The sequence below is a fragment of the Myotis myotis genome, unplaced genomic scaffold (genome assembly GCF_014108235.1).
Source record: "Myotis myotis isolate mMyoMyo1 unplaced genomic scaffold, mMyoMyo1.p scaffold_m19_p_1, whole genome shotgun sequence".
NCBI classification, from domain to species: Eukaryota; Metazoa; Chordata; class Mammalia; order Chiroptera; family Vespertilionidae; genus Myotis; species Myotis myotis.
This window is the reverse complement of record NW_023416313.1, coordinates 93,375,783-93,389,125: the sequence shown is the minus strand read 5'-3', so window position 1 is coordinate 93,389,125 and position 13,343 is coordinate 93,375,783.

Here is a 13,343-nt window from a genome sequence, read left to right as displayed (position 1 = left end):
CTATGAAAAACTATATGCCAACAAGCTGGACAATATGGATGAAATGGACAAATTTCTAGAAAAATACAATTTCCCAAAACTGAATTAGGAAGAATCAGAAAACCTGAATAGGCCAATAACTGATGAAATAGAAGTAATAATAATAATAATAATAATAATAATAATAATAATAATAATAAACTCCCAGCAAACAAGAGCCCAGGTCCTGACAGCTTCACAAGGGGGTTTTACCAAACATTCAAAGAAACTAACACCTCTCCTCCTCAAGCTATTCCAAAAAATCCAAGAGGAAGGAGCACTTCCAAGCTCTTTTTATGAGGCCAGTATTATCCTAATTCCAAAACCAGATAAACTACATAGAAAGAGAATTACAGGCCAATATCCTTGATTAGCATAGATGCTAAAATCCTCAACAAAATATTAGCAAATCTGATCTAGCATTCTATTAAAGAGATCATTCACTATGACCAAGTGGGATTTATTCCAAGGATGCACGACTAGGACAATATTCACAAATCAATAAACGTAATACATCACATAAACAAATTGAAAGGCAAAAATTACATAATCATATCAATAGATCCAGGAAAAACATTAGACAAAATCCAATACCCATTTTTGATAAAAACTCTCAGCAAAGTGAGAATAGAGGGATCATACCTCAACATAATTAAAAGCCATATATGACATCGTACTCAATGGCAAAAATTAAAACCATTTCTCCTAAGAACAGGAACAAGACACGGCAGTCCATTTTCACCACTTGTATTCAACATTGTACTGGACGAGACAAGAAGAAAACATAAAAGGTATCCAATTTGGAAAAGATGAAATAAAACTGTCACTATTCGTGGATGACATGATATTGTATTAGAAAACCCTAAAGACTCCACCAAAAACTACTAGATTTAATAAATGAATTCGGCGATATAGCAGGATATAAAACTAACACCCAGAAATCAATGGCATTTTTATATAGACCAATAATGAATTCTCAGAAAGAGAAACTAAACAAACAATCCCATTTACCATTCCAACAAAAAATGAAGAGGCTTAGGGATAAACAACAAAGGAGGTAAAAGACTCGTATTTGGGAAACTACAGGAATTTGAGAAAAGAGATAGAGGAGGATATAAACAAGTGGAAAAATATGCTGGGTTCATATTTTGGTAGAATTAACATCACTAAAATGTCCATACTATCCCAAAGCAATCTACAGATTCAAGGCAAGCCCTATTAAAATAGCAACAGTATATTTCATAAATCTGAAACAAATACTCCAAAAATTTATATGGAACCAAACAAGAACCCAAGTAGCTGCAGCAATCTTGAGAAAGAAGAACAAAGTTGGCGGGATACAATACCAGAGATCAAGCTGTACTACAAAGCCATTGTAATCAAAATAGCCTGGTACTAGCACAAGAGCAGGCATATAGGTCAATGGAACAGAACAGAGACCCTCCAAATCAAGCCATTACACTGAATTAATATTTGACAAAGGAGGCAAGCACATACAATGGAGTCAAGACAGACTCTTCAATAAATGGTGTTGGGAAAATTGGACAGATATATGCAAAAAAATGAAACTAGACCACTGTAGGGAGCTCCTATAGGGTTAAGCCTTGGACTGACCTGTTGGCAAAGCCACAAACAAGTCCAGCTTAGAGGGCACAGCCCTCTTAGCATAATTAGACTTGACCTTATGATGCTTCCTAGAACTTATCTGGGTAGCTAATGGGCTGTGGGAGATGCAGCAAGTGCTGCCAAAACAAGTGAAACTCACAAGAACATTGTAACTATAGTGACCACTACCTTGTTTGCCTCTGGCTATAAAATAAAGGCTCAGCTTGCTGTCTGGATCTCTCTCTAGGGCTCAGCCAGGCACAGGAAGATCCACCTAGACCCAGCTTATTCTCTCTGTCTGTATTTTCTATATCCTTCGTGTCTCTCCCCGCACCCCCCCCCCCCACACACACACACAGGCTCACTGAACCCTTGGCTGTGCTGGCATGGTGCAGACCAGCAACTTACACCATACACAAGAATAAATTCAAAGTGGATAAAATACTTAAATGTAAGTCATGAAACCATAAAAATCCTAGAAGAAACTATAGACAGCAAAATCTCAGACATCTCTCGTGGCAATATGTTTACAGATACATCTCTTAGGGCAAAGAAAACTAAGGAGAAAATAAATAAATGGACTATATCAAAATAAAAAGCTTCGGCACAGCAAAAGAAACCATTAACAAAACGAAAACGAAGCCCACAGTATGGGAGAACATATTTGACAAGGATACATCTGATAAAGTGTTAATACCCAAAATATAGAAGGAACTTACACAACTTAATAAAAGGAAGACAATCCAATAAAAAAAAAATGGGCTAAGGACCTAAATAGACACTTCTCCAAAGGAAACATATAGATGGCAAATAGACATATGAAAAAATTATCAACGTCACTGATCATCAGAGAGATGCAAATTAAAACAATAATGAGGTATCACCTCACAACTGTCAAAATGGCTACCATCAATAAATCAACAAATGATAAGTGCTGACGAGGATGTGGTGAAAAGGGAACCCTAGTACATTGCTGGTGAGAATGCAAACTGGTGCAGCCACTGTGGAAAACAGTATGGAGTTTCCTCAAAAAATGAAATATGGAACTGCCATTTGACCCAGTGAACCTACTTCTAGGAATATATCCTAAGAAACCTGAAACACTAATAAAAAAAAAATGTATGCACTCCTATGTTCGTAGCAGCACAATTTACAATAGCTAAGATCTGGAAACAGTCCAAGTGCCCATCAGTAGATGAGTGGATATAAAAGCTGTGGTATAGACCTAGCTGGTTTGGTTCAGTGGATAGAGCATCGGTCTGAAGACTGAAGGGTCCCAGGTTTGATTCCTGGTTGTGGACTCAATCCCCAGTAAGGGGCCTGTAGGAGGCGGCCAATCAATGGTTCTCTCTCATCATTGATGTTTCTATCTCTCTCTCCCTCTTCCTTCCTCTCTGAAATTAATAAAGAATATATTTTTTAAAAAGCTGTGGTACATTTATACCATGGAATACTGATGCAGCAGTAAAAAAGAATTTCTTACCCTTTGAGGCAGCATGGAGGGACCTGGAAAGTATTATGCTAAGTGAAATAAGCCAGTCAGAGAAAGATTAATATCACATGGTCTCACTCATTTGTGGAATAAAATGAACAACATAAACTGAGTACAAAAATAGATCCAGAGACATAGAAGCACTGAACAGACCGTCCAACCTCAAAGGGAAGGCAGGGGAGAATGGGTGGTAGTAAGAGAGCAACCCAAGGACTCGTACACATGCATATAACACAATCCATGGACACAGACAATAGGGGCGTGAGGGCATGTGCTGGGGACGGGGGGGGGGGGGGGGCGGTAGGAATGGCCAGGGAGAGGTCAATGGGGGAAAAAGGAGACATGTAATACCTTAAACATTAAAGAATTAAAAACAAACAAACAAAGAAACCACACACAAAAAACTGATGAACAAAATGAATCCAGAGACATGGAAGCATGGAACAGACTGATGAATGAATCTCATAGGGAAGGTGGGGGAGGGTGAGTGGGTGGGAAGAGATCAACCAAAGAAGTTGTATGCATATATACATAACCCATGCACATAGACAATGGGGTGGTGAGGACCTGGGGAGGGCAATGGGGGAGGAAGGGGGCTTATGTAATACTTTCAACAATAAAGATATAATTAAAAAGAAAAGAATCATCATAAATGAATCAGAGAAGACAATTGTAAAGACAGCCCATGCCAAGAAATGGTTACTAAAGTTCTTGTTGAGGAAAAGACGGTCCTCCCAGTTGAGTCAGTGCAGCTGTAAGCATATCCTTAGCTGGAGTAAATCAAAAGTAATTGATGTAAAGAAATCCATAGCTGTCCCAAATGCCTATTTGCAGATATCTATCGGTCTATCTACCTATCCTGTTACAGAAATGTATATCCACAAGAGGATATCCACAAGAGGTGGTGGTCTGTATGATGCCTAGAGAAAAGGGAGCCATGGAATAATACATTAGTCAATGTGTCCCTCCTTTCATTTACGAGAGAAGGTGCCCCTGGCAAACCACAATACTATGCTGAATAGATAAGAAAGTTAAAGGAAGGAAAATACTTTTTGGAAATAGGAAGTAATATTCAACAAATATTGCCTTCCTGGAGAGGAGGAGGTACTGTGCTAAGTACTAAGTACACTCACAGGCTGTATAAATAAATTTTTAATAACTGGTGACTATACTAATAATATGTTGCTCACAGATTATTTTGTTTATGGAAGGTTTTTGTAGTCAAGTCGGCTGGGGTTCAAATCTGAGCTGAACCACTTACTGTAAGTATGACCTTAAGTAAATTAGTCAATTTCTTTTACCCTTCTTTATCATTTTATGTGAAAAATGTTACTTGTACTTATTTCACAAGGTTGATGTAAGGATTAAATTAGAAACAATGTATAAGGTATCAGGCAAAGCGATAGCACTCTGAATATATTAGCTACTGCTATAATTATCTGTAGAATCATAGGACTAGTTGCTATATATGCATTGAACTTGGTTTATAGCTTTGCTTTCAGATTTAATTCAGATTTTCTATTTTACGCTTACTTTGATTTAAATTATTTTTTAGTATGGATTGCTAGGCTGGTACTGTGTTTCATTACTTATTGGTGGATTTTTGCCTTTTATTCATGCAAATATTTTAATATTTTTGCATCACCTTATTTAATGCCAAAATATTATTTTGAAACTTGAAAAATATACATACTTTTGAGAACAGTTTTTATGGAGTAGCTTCCATTTTGACATTTATTTATATTTTCTTATAGTACCTGTTGATAGCTTCAATTTGCCTAAAAATATCAAAACTATAAACCAGACAACTTTTTTATTTTTGACGGGAGAATTTAAATGGGATTTTAATCATCCTTGGTTCATGTGCTTAAAAAAAAGAACTATGAGGTTCTTTCTTTTGATTCAATATTCTGCTTTGGTTGACTCATCTTTTGTATAATGCCTCATCTACCAAATTTGATCTTCTGTTTGGGGAATGCCATTTTGAATTTTCTAGATTCATTAATCTCATTTTCCTCATCACATTTGTATAGAAAGAAAATATAGAAGTTATCGCTGATTTACAGAAGATGAAATGGACAGAGAGAAGTATAGTTTTCATAGCCAGTGGTAGTGTTGGAACTACTACCCAGGCTTCTTTATTATTTAATTTTTAAAAAATTTCCTTGATTTTTAGAGAGAGAGGAAGGGAGAGGAGAGAGAGAAAGAGAGAAACATCGATAGTCTGCCTTGTGCACACCCCCCAGCAGGGATTGAGCCCACAACTGGAGCATGTGTCCTGACTGGGAACTGAACCAGTAACCCCTTGGTGCCCAAGACAACCAAACCACAAGGGCCCGAGTGGGGCCTCTTTATTTAAGTCCAGAAGTTGTAGGTTACAGCATATGTGTTTCCCCAGTGGATTGACAGTGCCTGCCAGCAGCCCTGTATTCGAGAGTCATGCCCGGACTTGGTAGCAGAGTCCATAGTCCATGAGAGCAGAAGGAAGTGGCAAATCATGTGACAGATATCTGTTGTTTGTTGTTAGAACATGTTGTCTACATGCCTTTTCTATGGATGCTTTGCAGAGTTGAGGAGAGCTTAATTTATAATGATTTTCTAGGAAAATTGAGATATAATTTTATAACTTTTAGAAAAAATCTATACTTCAAATTTCACTGTTACAATGAAATTCTTGCTGTTAAGAAAACAATTTCAGGCCATTGCAAAGCTACAAAAATGGGGTTCATTGGTTTCAGCAGGGGATATGTGTGTGTGTATTCATAAGTATATATATGTTTTTATGCAGATATGTATATGTCTTTAGTGTGTGTGTGTGTGTGTGTGTGTGTGTGTGTAGAAAATGTCCCAGAGAGATTTAGTAGGTCTGGAGTGGAGTATGGGCATTATATGTTTAAAAGTCTCCATAGGTGATTTTGATGATCAGCAAAGGTTTAGGAGCCCTTGAACTACAGAAAGATCTTAAGAATCTCACTCAGTGAATGAGCTCTATGAAATTTAGTAAGATTAGGAGAGACAAGGTAAAGAATAACGAGGAGTATGATGAAAATTCATAAGACCAGGAATGTTCTGAACAGGATGAACAAACTCTTACCATACCAAGAATTTGATTTTTGAATGTATAAATGGACTCTATTTGTCCACCATAGGTAAGCAGAGAAGACGCTGAATTCCGAGCATGGTGGAACTTGTCAATGATAGAGAGGTTGGCAGGTTCTCATAGCTGGCTTCCTCTGGGAGCTGCCCTTTGCCAGTCCTCTGAGAGTGTAGGTGGTCGACAGAAAACGGTCAGGTTTACTCTGCTTCTTAAAGCAAGCATGTCAAACTCAAAGGCTAACACGGGCCAAATAAACAAGGTTTACGTTTATGTGGGCTGCAAAAAAACAAAAGCTTCAATTTTCATAGAAATGTAGGTTTATTTCGATAGAGACATGCTGAATACAAAGGGCTGAAATAAGTGAGTAATCATTAACATAAAATAATAGAACACTTTAATAAAATTAATATTTTTCTTGAACATTAACTTAGCAGACACTGAATAACTGCACAAATTAATAAGCTAACGCAAATAAACCTATTTTTCTTGTTCTCAGAAAGCAACATATTTCCTGTTGCACACATAAAACAAGTCAGTACAAGACTAATGACGTGGCAACCGGCTGCTAAAATAGTCTCTGCTAGTGTTAGTGGAGAGAAATGGTGTGCCTGCACGTGAGGGGCGTAAGGGAAATGAATGCAACATTATTATAGTAATCAGTCATTAGCAAATGTTGTAGCTTGTTACTAATAACTAGAGGCCCGATGCATGAAATTTGTGTAAGAGTAGGCCTTCCTTCCCCCAGCTGCCGGCACCCACTTCCCTCCAGCCACCGGCAGGCACCCGGGACCTGGGCTTCCCTCGCAGCCCTGGCTTCGTCTGGAAGGATGTCCGGTCTAATTAGCATATTATGCCTTTGTTATTATAGATTATATATAGCAGGATATTGTAAAAATTCACTTACAAAATTTTTATTAAAACGTTTCTTACATCCCGTTATGTAGGCTGGGCCGCAAAAATATTCGTTGTGGTCCGTGAGTTTGACATGCTTGTCTTAAAGAGAAAGGGTCTTATACTAGTCTGGATTGTTTGGGTTGCAAATGACAGAAATTTGACTCAGACTGGTTTCAGAAAAACAAAGGAGGATGGGATGCATTGATCCATGTTGCTGAGCAAGATCCTGGCAGAGCTCAGAGTTGAAGACAGAAGGTCCAGGACCAGTAGGTCCTAAGAGCTCTGAATCAGTCTTTCACATGCAAGTCTGTCCTTCTTTTTGGCTTTCATCTCACAGTCTCTGCTTTTATTTAAATGTTAGTCTCATTCTACCTGGCACCCGAGACATATCCAGGGACTGCAGGTGGTCCCCAGGTGGTACCTCCAATGGATCCAAGGAATCCATTTCCTTGCCTCGGTATCAGTGCGTCCTAAACTGGAATGGGCATCGGGATCACCTGGATTGCTTGTTTAAAGGACAGAGGCAGGGCTACCTCCAGAGTTTCTGATTCAGGGGGTCTGGGTTGGGGACTCGGCTTTTGCGTTTCTAACAAGTTTTCAGGTGATGCTGGTGTTGCTGGCCCCAGGACCACAGGTCTGTATATTATTCCCAGAAAAGAACCTTTTCTTTCCTCTGGCTTTGCACACACGGCTTTGCCATGTATTGCTTGGTTCTCATGGTTTTCACAACTATAATAGTTATACTCAGTGTTTACCTGGATTTTTCTCACTTACTCCCCAGGATAATCCCATGCAATAGGTATGATATTGTTGTTACCTATAATTGAGGAAGGGGAGAAGTAAGTGCCTGGTATATAGTTGGCCTTCCATAAGTTTTTCGGAGTATAGACGGAATACTAGGTTTAAAAGATAGTATTCTCAACATATTTTTTCCACCTCTCCCTCTTAAAATACTTCCTGAAAAATGAGGAAAAAAATTCATAATCTCATAAGGACAAAGAAAATGAGAAAGGAGGTGATAATAATAAAACACAGTGGGAAGTTGAAAGAAGGGTGGTAAATGGTACAGTGGTTCTCAACCGTGGCTGCACATTAGAATCAGCTGGGAATCTTCTTAAAATCCTGATTTCTGGGCCTCATCCTCTGGAAATTCTGTTTCTTTGTTATGGGTTGGGGCCACAACATTAGTAACAAAGAAACAGACTTGCCGGAGGATGAGGCCCAGAAATCAGGATTTTAAAAAGATTCCCAGCTGATTCTAATGTGCAGCCACGGTTGAGAACCACTGGTTTAGAAGATCTGAGAGCTGAAAACTCCTGGGAAAGTCCAGAAGCAGCTTCACTCTGCAGAATCCCAGAGGGGGAAAGAATTGGAGTCACCTGTGATGGTCACAGTACAGGTGAGGTTAAAACAGTGCATTTGGGTGGCTCAGTTGGCTGGAGCATTATCCCGTAAACCAAAAGGTTGTAGGTTTGATCCCTGGTGGGGCATGTATGGGAGACAGCCAATGGATGGATGTTTCTCTCTTTCTCTGTTTCTCTCTGTCTCTCTCTTTAAAATCAGTGGGAACATGTCCTTGGGTGAGGATTAAAAAGCAAGCAAACACACAAAAAACACAGGGCATTTGGGGATACAGCCCCAGACTCTGCCCACGTAGACCTGAGAATACTGGTGGCCAGGCTTAAGCCCCTCCACTCCCCCACACATCCACCCTCAGACAGATTTCTTCCTGGGGAAGTAGACCAGATTGAGAGAAGCAACCCACAGAGACTCTGAGTTGGGATCGGCAGTAAAATAGGCGCTTGAGGTCTTCTAGAATAAAACCACCACCCTGCACACATTCCAATCAGTTTCCCCATGGAAATGTCAGGGCCGTGGGTCATGAGGCATTTTACATAATCTCTAAGACAAAAAAGAGATACCAACAAATGACAACAGAACAGAAAAAGAAACAGCAAATGAAAAAGAAAGGAAACAATGCAGCAAATGGAAGAAAATCCCAAATAAGAAAAAAGTAAATCTATCTCTAATGGATATCTTCAGAGATATGAGATCTTGGATCCTGGAGAACGGAATGCTATTTAAAAAAAGAACTCATAGATTAAAAATAGCATGGTTGAAGTTAAATATTTAGTAGAAGTTTGGAGGATAAAGTGGAAGAACTCTCCCAGAAAGTAGAACAAGGAGACATGGAATGGAAAATAGAGACAAAATAAGAAAATGAGAAGATCAATCTAGGAAGCCAAATATTTCACGTATAGGTGTTCCAGAGATAGAACAAAGACAATGGTTGAAAAGAAAGATTATACCAAAAGTTTTCCCGAACTCATGAGTAGTTTCCAGATTGTAAGGTTCCCCAGAATGTCCACAGGTGGACAGCCACACAGGCTGTGTCCATGGGAGGAAGACAGGAACAGCGCTCCGTAGAGTGCACAGCACACAGCTTGTACAGCTGTGAGTGGCAGCCCAATGAATGCACACAGACCCACACCCTGGCCTTCAAACAGACATTTCAGACTGTCAGTGAGAAAAACAATAGTCTCAAGCTTTCAGAGGGAAAGAATAAGTCATATCCAGTACCTTAGGAATAAGAATGGTATCAGCCTTCTCAACAGAAACATCAGGACCAGAAGACCATGGAAGGATGCTTTGCAAATTCCGGGGGAAAATGATTTCCAAGCTGTAATTCTATAATCAGTGTTATCAATATTCTTAATTGTCAACAGCAGAATCTATATCGTTCGTTTAAGCAGATAAATTTACTGACCTCGCCTGGTTTAGGTTGTTCATGAACTTTTCTGGTAAGCTAGGGAATGCAGGCTGTTATGCCATGTGGCCAGGATCCACATTCAAAAACCACTATGGGGGCTGCCCCTGAGAAAACATTTCCACTAACACACTTGGCACAGACACCACAGTGGGCAGCAATGATAAAAAGAGGCTCCACCATTTACACCGCCCCCCTCCAAAAAAATGGATTCTACAAACAGCCTCTCTCTCACATTGCTTACTTCCGAACTGAAGCTTCGTACAAGGTATGTGTCACTGGGAGAGTTTTGATAACATGCCTCCTTTCCCAACTCCCAGCAACAAAAGAGCACGCTCTAGATTTGACTTTGGAAAGTGGAAATGTGGGAATTTCCCTAAGGGAAAGTTAATCAAAAGTTACTGAGTGACCCCCAAAGTAAACAATATTTACCAAACTAGCCAAACTGAGTGAGGGTAAAACAACTATTTTTAAGCATTCAAGTTTTAAAAAATGCACCACCCCTTTAACTTTTCTCAGAAATTACTGGAAGAAGTTCTCCTACCTACATGAGGGAATAAACCAAAGAAAATGAAGACATGGGATCCAGGAAACAGGAGTCCATCTCAGGCCAGACAAAGGGAACCCCATGATGGTGCGGAAGGAACCCCCAGGTTGATGGCTGGCAGCAGGTCGGGAAGCAGCCAGCCCAGCCTGGGGCAGGTGGGCTCTGGGCCTGCGGACGGCTGGCTGTGAGGATGAGGGGGAATGTTGTGAGGGCACTGGCACTACTGTTGAGTAGTTTTAAGACAGATGAGTGATAAGAACATAGAAAGCTACACAAACAGAGGAAAAGAAGGTAATTATTAGTTTTAGGGAGAACAAATAAGTTACACAAGAAAAGTATATGTAACTGAAATACATCAATGTGCATGCTCAGCTGTGAAAGATAATTACATAATCATAAAATGTATAGCCTGAATATTGATTTAGCAAAAATGAAGTATTTAGTTATATTGGGAAGATAAAGGAGGAAAAGTATATGCATGTGTGTAAGAAAGTTAAATTCTTATTTTATATAATAAAAAATCAATATGTATTATTTAAAAGTTAAAATTAAAAGCTTAAAATATTTTAAAATATAACTATTATGTATTTATATGAATAGAAATTACATTTATGTTAATTCACATAACTATAATAATAATAATATAAGCACATTATTATTTTTTAATATGTTTTTATTGATTTTAGAGAGAGAGGAAGGGAGAGGGATAGAGAGATAAAAACATTGATGAGAGAAACATTGATTGGCTGCCTCTGCACACCCTGGGCATGTGCCCTGACTGGGACTTGAACCGGTGACCTCCTGGTTCATGGGTGGATATGCTCACCCGTTGAACCACACCAGCTGGGCTATAAGCACATTATTTTAAAAGATGGAGGCAAATATCAAGATAAAGGTTAAAAGCATGAAACTAGTTACCTCTGGGGAGGGTTGTGGCAGGGGACTATTGTTTTTCATTTTAAACTGTGTTGCACTATTTAACTTTAAAATTATGAATATATAGAATTTAACAAAAGTAATGATCACAGAATAAATTCAATACATTACACATTCCTGTGAGCTCCGGGTTCCAGATTTTAGTTTTTCATTGCTATTATGATTGCTATGGTATGATGATTAAGACTTTAATTATGGAATTAATGTGTAAGACTTTAAATGGCATAAATGAGAGATCTGTGTGGTAGGAGGGAAAGCAGTGGACAGAGTTATGTTCAATCTATAAGTGAAGTTAGATTCAGATCTGTTCTGCATGGATAAAAAAATAAGCAAGCTCAGAGCATAAGAGTAACAGCAATTTACAGGAGAAATGGTAGCCAAGGGAGACTAGCATGTCCAGCAGGTTAATTTCATGCTGGAGTCATTAAGCTCCTGCAGTGGTAGAAACTGGTTAATCATTGAGGCACCTGAGAGCTGGTGGTTAGAAAACTCATGCCCCCTCATACAGACCTTGTATTCAGATGTCCAGAAGGATTCAGTGCATCCCTGGAGATGCACACTAAGATATCATCCCCCCTTCAGGAATTAATAGTCTAGTGGGAGCATAAAATAAGAGAGGGAATTATGAGAACACAAATGGGTTAAATTTTTTTGCTAAATAAGTTGACCTTTGAAATTCAGAAAAGTGGAAATTCAGTGAGATTTGAGTTGTCAAAAGAGCTTCATGGAAGAGGCAGGACTCAGAGCAGACCTTGAAGGAATTAGATAGGATAGTAGGAGGACGAGGAGAGGGACCACACCTGTGAACACACAGAGGTGACAATGAGTATGATATATTCCCATAAAAAAAAAAAATAAATAAAAGGTCTGGATTGCCTTAGGAGGAGTTCTTGTGTAGCACTGGGGAAAGTGTCGGGTAGGTAGGTGGGCTATCCTATAGAAGACACTAAAAGTCAGGAAGGAGGGTTTGTGTTTGATGTGTTGAAGGTGGTAAACTTTAAAACAATTGAGTGATTTTTCTTGATGTATTTGACTTTAATATAACTTAGGTTTCTTTTTTCTTAATATAGAATGAAAATACTAATTATAGAAAATGCAAGTATCTTAGTTATTTTCTGGTATGGTCCCATAGGGCAGTTCTGTTAGGAGTTAAAGAGCTTGAGACTAGACCCGAATTAAGGTCATGACCTTGACACTGGTAGTCTGTGTCACCTTAGACAGGATGTGAGTTCCTATTCTCCCTGAATTTTGGTTGATTTCTTTACGTCTTAAATTGGGCAGATATGGTACATACCTTTTGAGTTTCTCAGTTCTCATTGCCTTTCTCTGGAAATTTTCCCTTGTCCCCATTCAAGGGATCAATCAGTCGGAAGCTATACACCTGCACTGCTGATGGCTGATTGCACCCCAGGTACACAACTGACTGAAGCTGGACTAATCATCATCTTTCTTTTGGAAATTTGACATACTTGTGGGCCTGGAATGGCAACTTCTGAATTGAACAGGCTGTATGTGTAATCTATTCCACAGAGTCTTGAAGAAGCAGGAAAATAGCTGATTTGCGGAAAGAGAGAATGAAGTAAGTATGCTGAGAGATCTAGATGATAGATGGAAAGATAATCCTGAGATTCTCATTTTCCAGCATTGATTCCTTCTTTAGGCCCAACTGCCTTCCTGCATCCTTATAATACACTAGAGGCCCAGTACACAAAATTCGTGCACTGGGGGGTGGGGGGGTGTCCCTCAGCCCAGCCTGCACCCTCTCCAATCTGGGACCCCTTGGACATCAATCTCACAATCCAGGACTGCTGGCTCCCAACTGTTCACCTGTCTGCCTGCCTGATTGCCCCTAACAGCTTCTGTCTGCCAGCCTGATCACCCCCTAACCACTCCCCTGCCAGCCTGATTGACGCCTAACTGTTCCCCTGCTGGCCCGGTCACCCCTAAATGCCCTCCCCTGGAGGCCTGGTTGCCCCTAACTGCCCTC